Raw genomic sequence first — 12806 nt, 5'->3', positions numbered from 1 at the left:
GCTTGCACAGGATACAGTAGCATGGAGAGCTGCATCAAACCAGTCTCAGGACTGAAGACCACAACAACAATAATGTGGCGGCAGTAACGATGATCTAAATATTGCGGCAGTGTAGCCACAATGCTGTGCCTAGACCAGGCAACACTCCTCATGTGTCAGGATGTTTCAGGCACTGTTGTCGGCGTATTACCGCGGTGTCGCCGGTGTTGTCCACCGCGGACGGAGAGTATTTCGTGTGGCCGGGCCATATCTGCCTCTATGACTGATTACCTCAGATGTTAAGTCCCATAGTGTTCAGAGCCATTTAAACCATTTGTAACATAGTTTCCACAATAGATAGCGTATGGAATGCCATAAAAATCAACAATAACTACAAAATGACACTGCAGTTGTCATTATTTAGTTTCTTAAGCTCCCTGGGAGGTATGGAACTGTAGATTACAGGACTGTTTCTTTGCGGCTCTCTTGTAACTTACACTAACTGATCAAAAGTATCCGGAAACCTGGGTGAAAATGACTTACAAGTTCGTGGCACCCTCCTTCGGTAATGCTGCAATTCAATACGGTTTTGGCCCACCTTTAGCCTTGATGGCAGCTTCCACACTGGCTCGCAGGCTGTCAGTCAAGTGCTGGAAGGTTTCTTGGGGAATGGCAGCCCATTCTTTACGGAGTCCTGCTCTGAGGAGAGGTATCGATGTCAGTCAGTGAGGCTGGCAAGAAGTCGGCGTTCCAAAACATCCCAAAGGTGTTCTGTAGGATTCAGGTCAGGACTCTGTGCAGGCCAGTCCAGGGATGTTATTGTCGTGTAACCACTCCGCCACAGGCAGGCGAACATATTTGGCGGGAGACACTGTTTTCTAGACATCTTTGTGTGTTCACTGTACCCTCAGAACTTAAAGAGAGACGTGACAGGAGTGGCAGCCGTACGAGAGACATTGACCAACACACCCATGCTAAGCTATATCGTATTTCCACTGTGGTTTCAGTTGCGGTTTTGATACTTTCCGAACAGCCCTTGTACCTTAGTGATAGACTAGGTGGAGAAAAAGCTATGTAGTTCAAAGGCTTCTATTCGTCACTCTTCGGCGAGTCTGGTGTGACTATGGAAGATAGCAAAATGAAAGTTGAAGTTTTAAATTTCGCGCTTAAGAAAATAATTCATGCAAAGGATCATACAGACATAGCGTTGTGTGAGGACACAGAAATGAGTTGCCCTGGCGCTGAAAAGAAACTGAAAAAGATAGAATCAAGTCCCCAGATGGAAACCCACTTCGGTTTTGTATTTTCTGTTTGCGTCATTGGCTCCTTACTTAGCTTACATTTATCGCGAACCTCCCCCTCAGTGCAAAGCTCCAGGAGACTGGAAAAATGTGCAGGCTACTGCTGTATAAGGGTAAAATAACGATCCCGCAGAATTACGGACCAAAATTGTCAATTCAGTTAGCTACAGAATTGAGTATATTCTAAATTCGATCTCGAAAAATTTCCTCGAGACAGGAAGCATCGCTCGTGCTAAACTCAGCTTGCCCTCTTCTCACACAATAACCTGCGAATCACGGATACAGGTTCAAAAATGGTTCAAATGGCTCTGAGCACTATGGGACTTAACTTCTAAGGTCATCAGTCCCCTAGAACTTAGAACTACTTAAACCTAAATAACCTGAGGACATCACACACATCCATTCCCGAGGCAGGATTCGAACCTGCGGCCGTAGCGGTCGCGCGGTTCCAGACTGTAGCGCCTAGAACCGCTCGGCCACACCGGCCCGCTACGGATACAGGTCGACAGGTACATTTCATAGTCCGCATCTCGTGGTCGTGCGGTAGCGTTCTCGCTTCCCACGCCCGGGTTCCCGGGTTCGACTCCCGGCGGGGTCAGGGATTTTCTCTGCCTCGTGATGACTGGGTGTTGTGTGACGTCCTAAGGTTAGTTAGGTTTAAGTAGTTCTAAGCTCTAGGGGACTGATGACCATAGATGTTAAGTCCCATAGTGCTCAGAGCCATTTGATTGGTACATTCCATACTCGTCGATTTGCCGAACGCATTTGACACAGTGCCCCACTGCAAACTGTGAACGAAGCCGAGCGTACGGAATAGGGTACTAGATATGGCAGTGAATATAGGACTTCATAAATAGTAATGAGAAGTAGCAGAAATGATAACAGCGAGAATCATAACATCAGGATTGATGGTCACGAAGTAGATGAAGTTTGGGGAATTTTTGCTAAATAGGCAGTAAAATAAGCAATGACGGACGGAGCAAGGAGGACATCAGAAGAGAGACTAGCAATGGCAAAGAGGGCATTCCTGGCCAAGAGAAGTCTACTAGTATCATACATAGACCTTAATTTCAGGAAGAAATTTCTGAAAATGTACGTCTGGAGTACAGCATTGTATGGTAGTGAAACATGGACTGTGGGAAAACGGGGAACAGGAGAGAATCGAAGCAGTTGAGATGTGGTGCTACAGACGAATGTTGAAAATTAGGTGGACTCATAAGGTAAGGAATGAGGAGGTTCTGCGCAAAATTGGAGAGGAAAGGAATATGTGCGAAACACAGACAAGGAGAAAGGATAGGGTGATAGGTCATGTGTCAAGACATCAGGGAATGACTTCCATGGTACTAGAGGGAGCTGTAGAAGGCAGAAACTGTAGACACTGTAGGGAAAGGCAGGGACTAGAATGCAACCGGCAAATAATTGAGGATGCAGACTGTAAGTGCTACTCTGAGATGAAAAGATTGGCACAGGAGAGAGATTCGTAGCGGGTCGCATCAACGCCGTCGGAAGACTGACTACCAAGAGACAAAGCTGTGTCCTAGGGACGTGTGATAGGGCCGCTGTTGTTGTCTGTATACGTAAATGATTTGCGGGCACGTTGGGCAGCAATCTGAGGCTGTTTGCTGATGACGTAGTTCTGTAGGAAAGTGAATTTAGCAAGGGTCTGGTAGAATTTCTGTTTGCTGTGTGATGAATGGCACCTCGCTTTAAATGTAAGTTAATGCACAGAAGTAAGAAAAAGAATCCTGTAAGGGGTTTCAACAAACTCATTCCGTATTTCTAGATTTCCAGGAGGCTTTTAGCATTGTATCACACAAGCGGCTTGTACTGGAACTGCGTGCTTATGGAATATCGTGTCAGCTGTGTGACTGGACCCGTAATTTCCTGTCAGAGAGGTCACAGTTCGTAGTAATTGATGGAAAGTCATCGAGCGAAAGTCATTTCTAACGTTCCCCAAGGAAGTATTATAGGCCTTCTGCTGTTCCGTATTCATATAAACGATTTAGGAGACAGTTTGAACAGCCATCTTAAGTTGTTTGCAGATGATGTCATTTACCGTCTAGTCAAGTCATCAGAAATGTCCGGCCACCGGTAGCTGAGCGGTCAGCGAGCGAGAATGTCAATCCTGAGGCCCCGAGTTCGATTCCCGGCGGGATCGGAGATTTTCTCCGCTCAGGGATCTGGTGCTGTGTCGTCCTTATCATCATCATTTCATTCCCATCGCCGAAGTGGCGTTTAATCGAAAGACCTGCACCCGGCGAACGATCTACCCGATATCTGTATGGTTTGAAAATTGGCAATTGACACTAAATAATGAAAATTGTGGGGCCAACCACATGAGTGGTAGAAGGAATCCGTTAAACGTCGGTTACACAATGAATCAATCAAATTTAAATGCCGTAAATTTAACTAATTACCTAGGGATTACAATTGCGAACAACTTAAATTGGAAAAATGGCTCTGAGCACTATGTGACTTAACTTCTGAGGTCATCAGTCCCCTAGAACTTAGAACTAATTAAACCTAACTAACCTAAGGACATCACACACATCCATGCCAGAGACAGGATTCGAACCTGCGACCGTAGCGGTCGCTCGGCTCCAGACTATAGCGCCTAGAACCGCACGGCCACTCCGGCCGGCTTAAATTGGAAACAAGTTTTGTGGAGAAGGCGTACCAAAGACTGCGATTCACTCGCAGACCATATAGAAGATGCAACAAATCCCCTAAAGAAACTGTCTGTGCTACGCTTGTCCGTCCGCTGCTGTAGTATAGCTACACGGTATGGGATCCGCATGAGACGTGAGTGACGGAGGAAATCAAAGAAGGTCAACTCGTTTTGTGTAATACGAAATAGTGGAGAGAGTGTCACGAATATGATGGCATCATTAAAAGAAAGGCCTTTTTCGTTGTGGGGATAGCTTGTCACGAAATTTCAATCACTAACTTTCTCCTCCGAATGTGAAAATATTCTCTTTATGCACACCTACACACCGCCTGAATTGCGGAGTAGTCACGTAGACGTAGAAACAAGTGTTGAAATTGCCTTTATTTCCCTGAGTCATGCTGACACTTCTTTGCAGCAGGTCCTAAAACCTACTGGGAACATGGAGAAACGAAAAGAAGTGGCACGCTAAAAACATGTGGCATACGCCACAATCAGGCACAGGTTTTAGTTAATTCTCAGAGCTAAATAAAAAGTTAGAGGTGGCATATAGGCTGCGTAAGGACAACACAGAAGTTGTCCGCCAGAATCGAGACGACTTAAGCTTTAGTGTTTCTCTCGTTCCGTATATGCTCGCCAGGTCAGGGAAACACCATTGCGAGTGAGTGTGTGTGTGTGTGTGTGTGTGTGTGTGTATGTTTGTGTGTGTGTGTGTGTGTGTGTGTGTGTGTGGTCACGTGGGTGTGTGGGAGTGTCCCGTTCCCAGACAGCCCGAGGCGGAACTCTTTCATGTCGGCAGTCTTTCTACGTCTTCTGCCCCCTGTTCCGTCTCTGCGTGCTCAAATTTCCTCTCCTCCCGTTTCCCTGCTGTGTCTTCTGTAGAACTGACTTCCTTCACGACGGTCTACGCTCGCACCGTGCAACCTCGCTTCTGCTCCCACCTCTCTCTCTCTCCCTCTCTCTCTCACACACACATGCACGCACACACACACACACACACACACACAGATAGAGAGAGAGAGAAGCACATACAGTCTCTCCCAGCACGGGTTAATCCTCGGCTTTTGAATGGCATTTTCGACGAAACTCCACGTTACAATGTCATAACTCGAAACTGATGAGGCACTATCTGATCAACAGTTTCCGGACAGCGCTACGTAATGCGAAATTGGCCACCAGATGTCACTAGAGGCGGAGCCGCCAGTGAAAAAGGAGGCTGTGTTGTCAGCAGATAAGCGGCGACAGGATGGGTTGGACAGGAGAACGTTGACTTTTTGAATCTGAATTTGATTTATTGTTCATTTATAGACCTGTTGCCTTACATTTTATAGCAGGTCGTTCATTTTACAGTTTATCTTGTAGATTACTAAACGTTCTCCATATTACAAACAGCAATTACTGTTGTCAACAATTACAATGGAAGTAATGGCACATTAAAAGTATATTAGAAATTTAAAGAAAAGCACAAAACATCTTCAAATTTTACGAAGATATGATAATAGATCAAGACTTGGACAGAAAGAGAGACAGAGAAATGTTACCCTATCTGAACCAGCCTGATCAGAAAGCCACGGAACTAGTTTGAATCTTGCAGTCCCGGTTCACTGCAGTTCAATTTCCACATTAATATTTCTAAACACTGTTTACAAAAATGGTTCAAATGGCTCTAAACCCTACGGGACTTAACATCTGAGGTCATCAGTCCCCTAGACTTACAACCACCTAATCCTAACCAACCCAAGGGCATCACACACATCCACACCCGAGGCAGGATTCGAACCTGCTACCGTAGCAGCAGCGCGGCTCCGGACTGAAGCGCCTAGAACCGCTCGGTCATATCGGCCGGCCACCATTTACAGAAACACTATAACTGTTACGTGCCTTGTGGAAAGCGCAGTGGTGTGTGAGTGTTAGCTATGTTATTTCTTGGGATCATCAATTAAACTTTGTTCCCATATTATATGTCTTGAATTTTACCTCTTACATTGCTTCTGTACTAACTGTTCAGTTACTAGTGTTACATACCAACAGCGGTAAGCGATATAATGAGCAGGGGTGGATATGTCTGATGTGTATAGTTACGCTAGAATAGATTTACAGCGTTGAATGCATTCACTGTTTATTCTGATACAGTTTAATAATTCTAGGTGTCTTGTATGGTTGTCTGCGGTGGGTGTTGGTGAAAGTGTGCGCTGGTTGAGTGTGTCGATACTGTTGTCTGTTGTAATCTCCCCCTCCTTCCTAATTCCAGGATCGAAATTTACAATAAACTTTCTACTTTACTTAGCTTTTCGTGTAGCGTTGGTTGCATTTCTTCTTGTCTAGGAGTCTGAGCCGGCCGGTGTGACCGAGCGGTTGGCGCTTCGTTCTGAAACCGCGCTGCTGCTATGGTCGCAGGTTCGAATCCTGCCTCGGGCATGGATATGTGTGGTGTCCTTGGGTTAGTTAGGTTTAAGTAGTCCTAAGTATAGCGGACTGATGACCTCAGACGTTAAGTCCCGTAGTGCTCAGAGCCATCTGAATCATTTTTTTAGGGGTTTGTTTCTTGACGCTGAGATTCTCACGTTTTAGGTCTTCGTGGTTGAACTGATCTAAATAAATTTGAAGATTGTGGTTGCAGAATTTTTGTTGTTACTTTAATATATATTGTATATTATAGTTTACCATATGGTCTTTTGAATTTTCACATTAACAAAGCCGAAATTACATTGTTCGTCCAAAATACAAAAATACATCCGATCACATCAGAGACATGCTCACTACTCTTTCACTCAGCGGAAATAGTAATATTACAAAGGGTTTACAATTTTTCTTGATAAATGAATTTATATTAGGTTCGATTATTATTTCACAAATCACTCCAGAAATAAACTTAATAAACAGTACGAGACTGCGTAATTAATAATACAAATTCTAAGCGTGCCAGATAATTCGTAATTTGACGTGTTTCTGAAAAAACGATCTTAACTGTACATTCAGAGCTAGTACAAAACGATTGTAACATCAAAAATAAAGTAATTCCTTTTCCTGAACTTTTGCTTGAAATGTAAGATATAGTCCCCAGCATGAGATTTTCACTCAGTAGCGGAGTGTGCGCTGGTATGAAACTTCCTGGCAGATTAAAACTGTGTGCCGGACCGAGACTCGAACTCGGGACCTTTGCCTTTCGCGGGCAAGTGCTCCATCAACTGAGCTACCTGTTTTTTTGTTTTTTTGTTTTTTTTATTTAGTTTTTACGATTACCACTTTTTTATTACCACTTTTTTTTTGAAAACAAATACTAAAACTATACTAGTTGCCTTCCAGTAAACAAAAATTTTAGTCTCCTTCATGTATTGATGGCGAAGAAGCAATCTTTTGAAACAAAAAAAAAAGTTTGTCAAAATCAAATTTCTTTTCCCTTTAAGAAGAAATTATGAGGAATAAATAAGGAAAAGTTTTCTTTCCTATATAAACTCGTCGTGCGACTTGCAGTTAAAGACCAGTCCTTACAGGAGCGCCTGAAGTGTCTCCGCCTACAGCAGGCCAGCTCGTCCAAACGTGTCTTCTCATGGCGTAGGCGTGGGTTCTGGGTAGCAGATCTATTCAGTTCGGTTCGGTTAATACAGTTTGCAGCTTCTCAGGGCTTGGACGTTCCAGCTACGAGGTGGGTCATCGAAGGTGCTCCGTAAGAAACTGGAAAAATATTGCTCATAGCGCGGGTGTCGTATGAGGACGCAATGTCGCTCATTGAGATAAGTCCAATACCCAAGCGTAGACTTGTCGCCAGAAGTAAAAAGATAGCGGATCGTGTGGCCACAGGTCCAATTCACAGAGTGAGTTTTGGCGGAGGTGTAGAAAGTCTTATCGGGGTACAAAAGCATGTGGACGTCGATCTGAGCCGGTGTCTAGCGAATAAGAAACGCCAAAGTTCGCCGCGCAAGTGTCCAGACGTCGAACGCTGTGCCACAGTGGAACCGGTGGACGTCCGTGTCATCCACTCCACAGTGGGTGCAGAGGGATGAATCGGCGAGATGGATGCGGTGCAGACGATCCCGGTTAACTTGTTTGCTATTCACGGTGATGTACGACGCTGATTGAACGTCTGATTCGGGAAAACGCGCTTAGATCGCCTTCCGCGTGCGTCGGCACACGTACTGTGGATACTTACGTTTGATGGGGTTGGACGGGCGGCACTGTTGTTAACAGCCCGCTTTCCGCGGCCGGGTTCCCGGGTTCGATTCCCGGCGGGGTCAGGGATTTTCTCTGCCTCGTGATGGCTGGGTGTTGTGTGCTGTCCTTAGGTTAGCTAGGTTTAGGTAGTTCTAAGTTCTAGGGGACTGATGACCACAGATGTTAAGTCCCATAGTGATCAGAGCCATTTGAACCAGTGTTGTAACAATTCGGAGACTGTTTTCGTGAGCTACAAACGTGTCAGTGGTAAGGACCGGTAGATATAACTGAACTCTAGGAAAAAATCGTTGGATGTAATGAAAGGGGGTTGGAATGGTCGATACTAGTAGTGGAACGGACATGGAGGCTGGCGCAAAGTTGTGAAGCAGGAGGCTAGTAAGGCTCTGCGGGCGAGTGCTCTACCATCTGAGCTACCCGAGCGCGGCTCACGCCCCGTCCCCACAGCTTTACTTCTGCCAGGACCCCGACTCCTACTTTCCAAACTTTACAGAAGCTCTCCTGCTCTGTAGACGCTACTAAAACACCACAAAAAATTAATAATTGAAACTAATTATCTGTTCCTATGTACTTAATTTTTCTGTTCACAGTAGATGTCCTCGCAGAAGATTAAATGTAACTAGATAACGTAAAGTTGCAATAGTTGATAAAGTAATTATTGCAGTGTCTCATAAGGAACCACGCTTCGCTGAAAGTTATACAGTAATTGTAACAAATGTTTCTGTTTTCTTCTGTTTCAGAACGGTCCGGCGTATTCGCATTGCAGCTAGCTCCATCTGGTTGCGGACATCCAAAGCGCTTTCCAATCGTACTTACGTGATATCACATTTATTAGAGGCTATATACATATACATAAATATATTTTTACACAACATTTATTTTTATAAGGAATAATTTGAAAGAATGTCATCTGTAGGGACATTTTGCCATAGTATTCGTGAGAGAACAGTACTTATAATCAAACGTTTCTGTACTTAATTTCTTGTGTCGTATACGGAGCTGAGCAACAATTTCTTGTAACGCTCTTAGTGTTACGTAGAGAGTAATATACGAGAGAATTCCATGTAGCCAGTAAGACATGACTTCTGAACTTGTGATCTATTATTTCTTCTGTAATTTTGTAGACCATCAGCTGTGTCTGACAATAAAATGTGACGGATTAGTGCAGCCCTTTCTTGAATTTTTCTTCCAATTGCCTTTCTTCCTCTTCTGTTCGTCTACATAGAGTACCTGATCAAAAGAATCCAGACATCTATTAAAAAAAAGACAAATAGCATTTGAACATGTCTTGGAGGCCCAACGGCACCGACCGGCCGCCATGCCATCCTGAGCCCTTAGATGACACTGAGGGACGTGTGGCCAGCACACCACTCTCCCAGCTGTTGTCACTCTACGTGACCGGAGCCGCTACTTCTCAGTCAAGTAGCTCCTCAGTTTGCCTCACAAGGGCTGAGTGCACCCCGCTTACTGATAGTACTCAGCAGACCCGGATGGTCTCCCATCCAAGTGCTAGCCCAGCCCGACAGCGCTTAACTTCGGTGATCTGACGGGAACCAGTGTTAACACTGTGGCAAGCCTGTTGGTCCAGACACCTATTAGTGGACAATAATATAGGCTGTGTCGGCATTTCGCCTTTATGATGGCTTCAACTATGCTGGGGACACTTTCAGTAAATGTCTGTGGAGGAATGGCAGCCTATTCTTCCTTACGGCCGAAACCAGACAAGGCAGTGATGTAGGACGCTAGGGCTTAAGGCCGAGTCCACGTTTCAACTCAACGCAACGGTGCTACGATGGCATCAGGTTGGGACATGTACTGCGCCACCCTTCAGATGCCATTAACTCGTAGGAGATATACTGTATGGACAAGCTCTTAACAGCACTGCAATACGTAAGTGAAAATCAACCGGATAATGTAGCTCACTCTCGTAACACTAGAATAAGTTGTGCTGATAAGACCTTGCCCACGCACAACGACGTACACTACTGGCCATTAAAATTGCTGCACCAAGAAGAAATGCAGATGACAAACGGGTATTCATTGGACAAATATATTATACTAGAACTGACATGTGATTACACTTTCACACAATCACTACGCAGAACAACCACCTCTGGCCGTCATAACGGCCTCGATACGCCTCGGCATTGAGTCAAACAGAGCTTTGATGGCACGTACAGGTACAGCTACCCATGCAGCTTCAACACGATACCACAGTTCAACAAGAGTGGTGACTGGCGTATTGTGACGAGCCAGTTACTCGGCCACCATTGACCAGACGTTTTCAGTTGGTGACAGATCTGGAGAATGTGCTGGCCAGGGCAGCAGTCGAACATTATCGGTATCCACAAAGGCCAGCATAGGACCTGCAACATGTGGTCGTGCATTATCCTGCCGAAATGTAGGATTTCGCAGGGATCGAATGAAGGGTAGAACCACGGGTCGCAACACATCTGAAATGTAAGGTCCACTGTTCAAAGCACAGTCAATGCGAACAAGAGGTGACCGAGACGTGTAACCGATGGCACCCCATACCATCACTCCGGGTGATACACCAGTATGGCGATGACGAACACACGCTTTCAATGTGCTTTCACCGCGATGTCGCCAAATACGGATGCGACCATCATGATGCTGTAAACAGAACGTGGATTCATCGTGCACCCAGATTCGTCATGGAGCACACCATCGCAGGCGCTCCTGTCGGTGATGCAGAGTCGAGGGTAACCGCAGACACGGTCTCCGAGCTGGTAGTCCGTGCTGCTGCAAACGTCGTCGAACTGTTCGTGCAGATGGTTGTTGTCTTGCAAACGTCCCCATCTGCTGACTCAGGGACCGAGACGTGGGTGCACGATCCGTTACAGCCGTGCGGATAAGATGCCTGTCATCTCGACTGCTAGTGATACGAGGCCGTTGGGATCCAGCACGTCGTTCCGTATTACCCACCTGAACCCACGATCGCATATTCTGCTAACAGTCATTGGATCTCGACCAACGCGAGAAGCAACGTCGCGATACGATAAACCGCAATCGCGATAGGCTACAATCCGACCTTCATCAAAGTCGGAAACGTGATGGTACGTATTTCTCCTCCTTACACGAGGCACCACAACAACGTTTCACCAGACAGCGCCGGTCAACTGGTGTTTGTGTATGAGAAATCTGTTGGAAACTTTCCTCATGTCAGCACGTTGTAGGTGTCGCCACCGGCGCCAACGTTGTGTGAATGCTCTCAAAAGCTAATCATTTGCATATCACAGCATCTTCTTCCAGTTGGTTAAATTTCGCGTCTGTAGCACGTCATCTTCGTGGTGTAGCAATTTTAATGGCCAGTAGTGTAATCTGTGTGACTTCAGATAATTAACTGTACTAACACAACGACGGCACATAAGATTTGATGTTCAGCTTCTCACGCTATAAATCACGCTACAGCTCGCGACAACATTACTATGTACAAAAGAATGGACACAATAACGCCGGCCGCGGTGGTCTCTCGGTTCTAGGCGCGCAGTCGGAACCGTACGACTGCTACGGTCGCACGTTCGAATCCTGCTTCGGGCATGGATGTGTGTGATGTCCTTAGGTTAGTTACGTTTAAGTAGTTCTAAGTTCTAGGGGACTAATGACCACAGCAGTTGAGTCCCATAGTGCTCAGAGTCATTTGAACCATTTGGACACAATAACAGTTTACGTGATACAATGGATCAGTGGTAGCTATTTGGATATTAATTACAACAACAGACCTGACTATCAGGGTTCACTAGGTTCGAAAGATAAACTACCATCAAAGCTACTATCAGTAAACAGAAAAATCCTACGGAGGGTAGGAATGATACACAGCTTTACTAATAACAGCAAGCTATAGCGAAGCTTACTCTATGTAGTTATCAATAACGTAAGCACCAGAAACGACAGATTTCGTTTATAATCGAACAATACGTCATACAGATTCTTTGCCTCTTGTGTACTGCTCCTCTTGCAAAGCATCGACGAATAATAGTATATACAAGGAATCAGTGTAAACGTTAGAAAATCTTCACGTACAGTAAATTGGGGAATACGTTCAAAAGGGAATGATATGATGTAATATTGTTTATCTTCCGTTGTGAATCAGCGATAACCTCTCTGTAAGTAGCGTCTTGCTACAACAATATCCTTAACTTTATTAAAATTTTATTGTAATGAACTATTTCGTCAGTCGCAGCCTTTCAGAATTAAATGGAATAGCTCTGCATTCGTAAGTATGCACTTTTCAATAAATAATAACCTTGCTTTCCCCGTCTAAATGAAGATTAATTATTTTTCTTTTCATTGCAAGTTATTAACTGAAAAATGCTATTCCTTCTCTTTAGGGCTTAATTTCTTTGAACTTTGCTTTTAGAAATATGCTTTGTTGGCCTTTGTATATACTTTCATACGAAAAGATATATTCGTGATTTTAGCTTACTTCTAAACGAACGTTACAATATTTTTCTTGTAACAGTTTGGGGATAAAGGACAAGCCGGGTACTGATTTTTCAGTTTAAAAGAGGTAATTCCTTATTTCTTGCCGTTAATTCGTTTACATGTGCCAGTCAGCGATGTACTTTACGATTGCTTGTCGTCTCTTCAATATCGCACTAAGTGGAAATGACATAAAAAAGAATAAAAACGAGAAACATCATTGTCACTGCTATTTTTCAACTGTATGA

General features: G+C 44.7%; 1 protein-coding gene across 1 annotated transcript in view; it reads left to right on the top strand.

Annotated features, from left to right (window-relative positions):
* The window catches only part of LOC126295054 (transcription factor MafA-like), a 149707-nt gene extending 140427 nt beyond the window's left edge, over nt 1–9280 (top strand). Inside the window, exon 8 of the mRNA XM_049987302.1 lies at nt 8856–9280. The gene's annotated coding sequence lies outside the window, so the exon portion shown is untranslated. The remainder of the gene's footprint in view (nt 1–8855) is intronic.
* Nucleotides 9281–12806: the final 3526 nt, after the last annotated feature.

Source organism: Schistocerca gregaria, chromosome 11, assembly GCF_023897955.1.
Source record: "Schistocerca gregaria isolate iqSchGreg1 chromosome 11, iqSchGreg1.2, whole genome shotgun sequence".
Lineage (NCBI taxonomy): Eukaryota > Metazoa > Arthropoda > Insecta > Orthoptera > Acrididae > Schistocerca > Schistocerca gregaria.
This window is presented reverse-complemented; position numbering and strand designations above follow the sequence as displayed.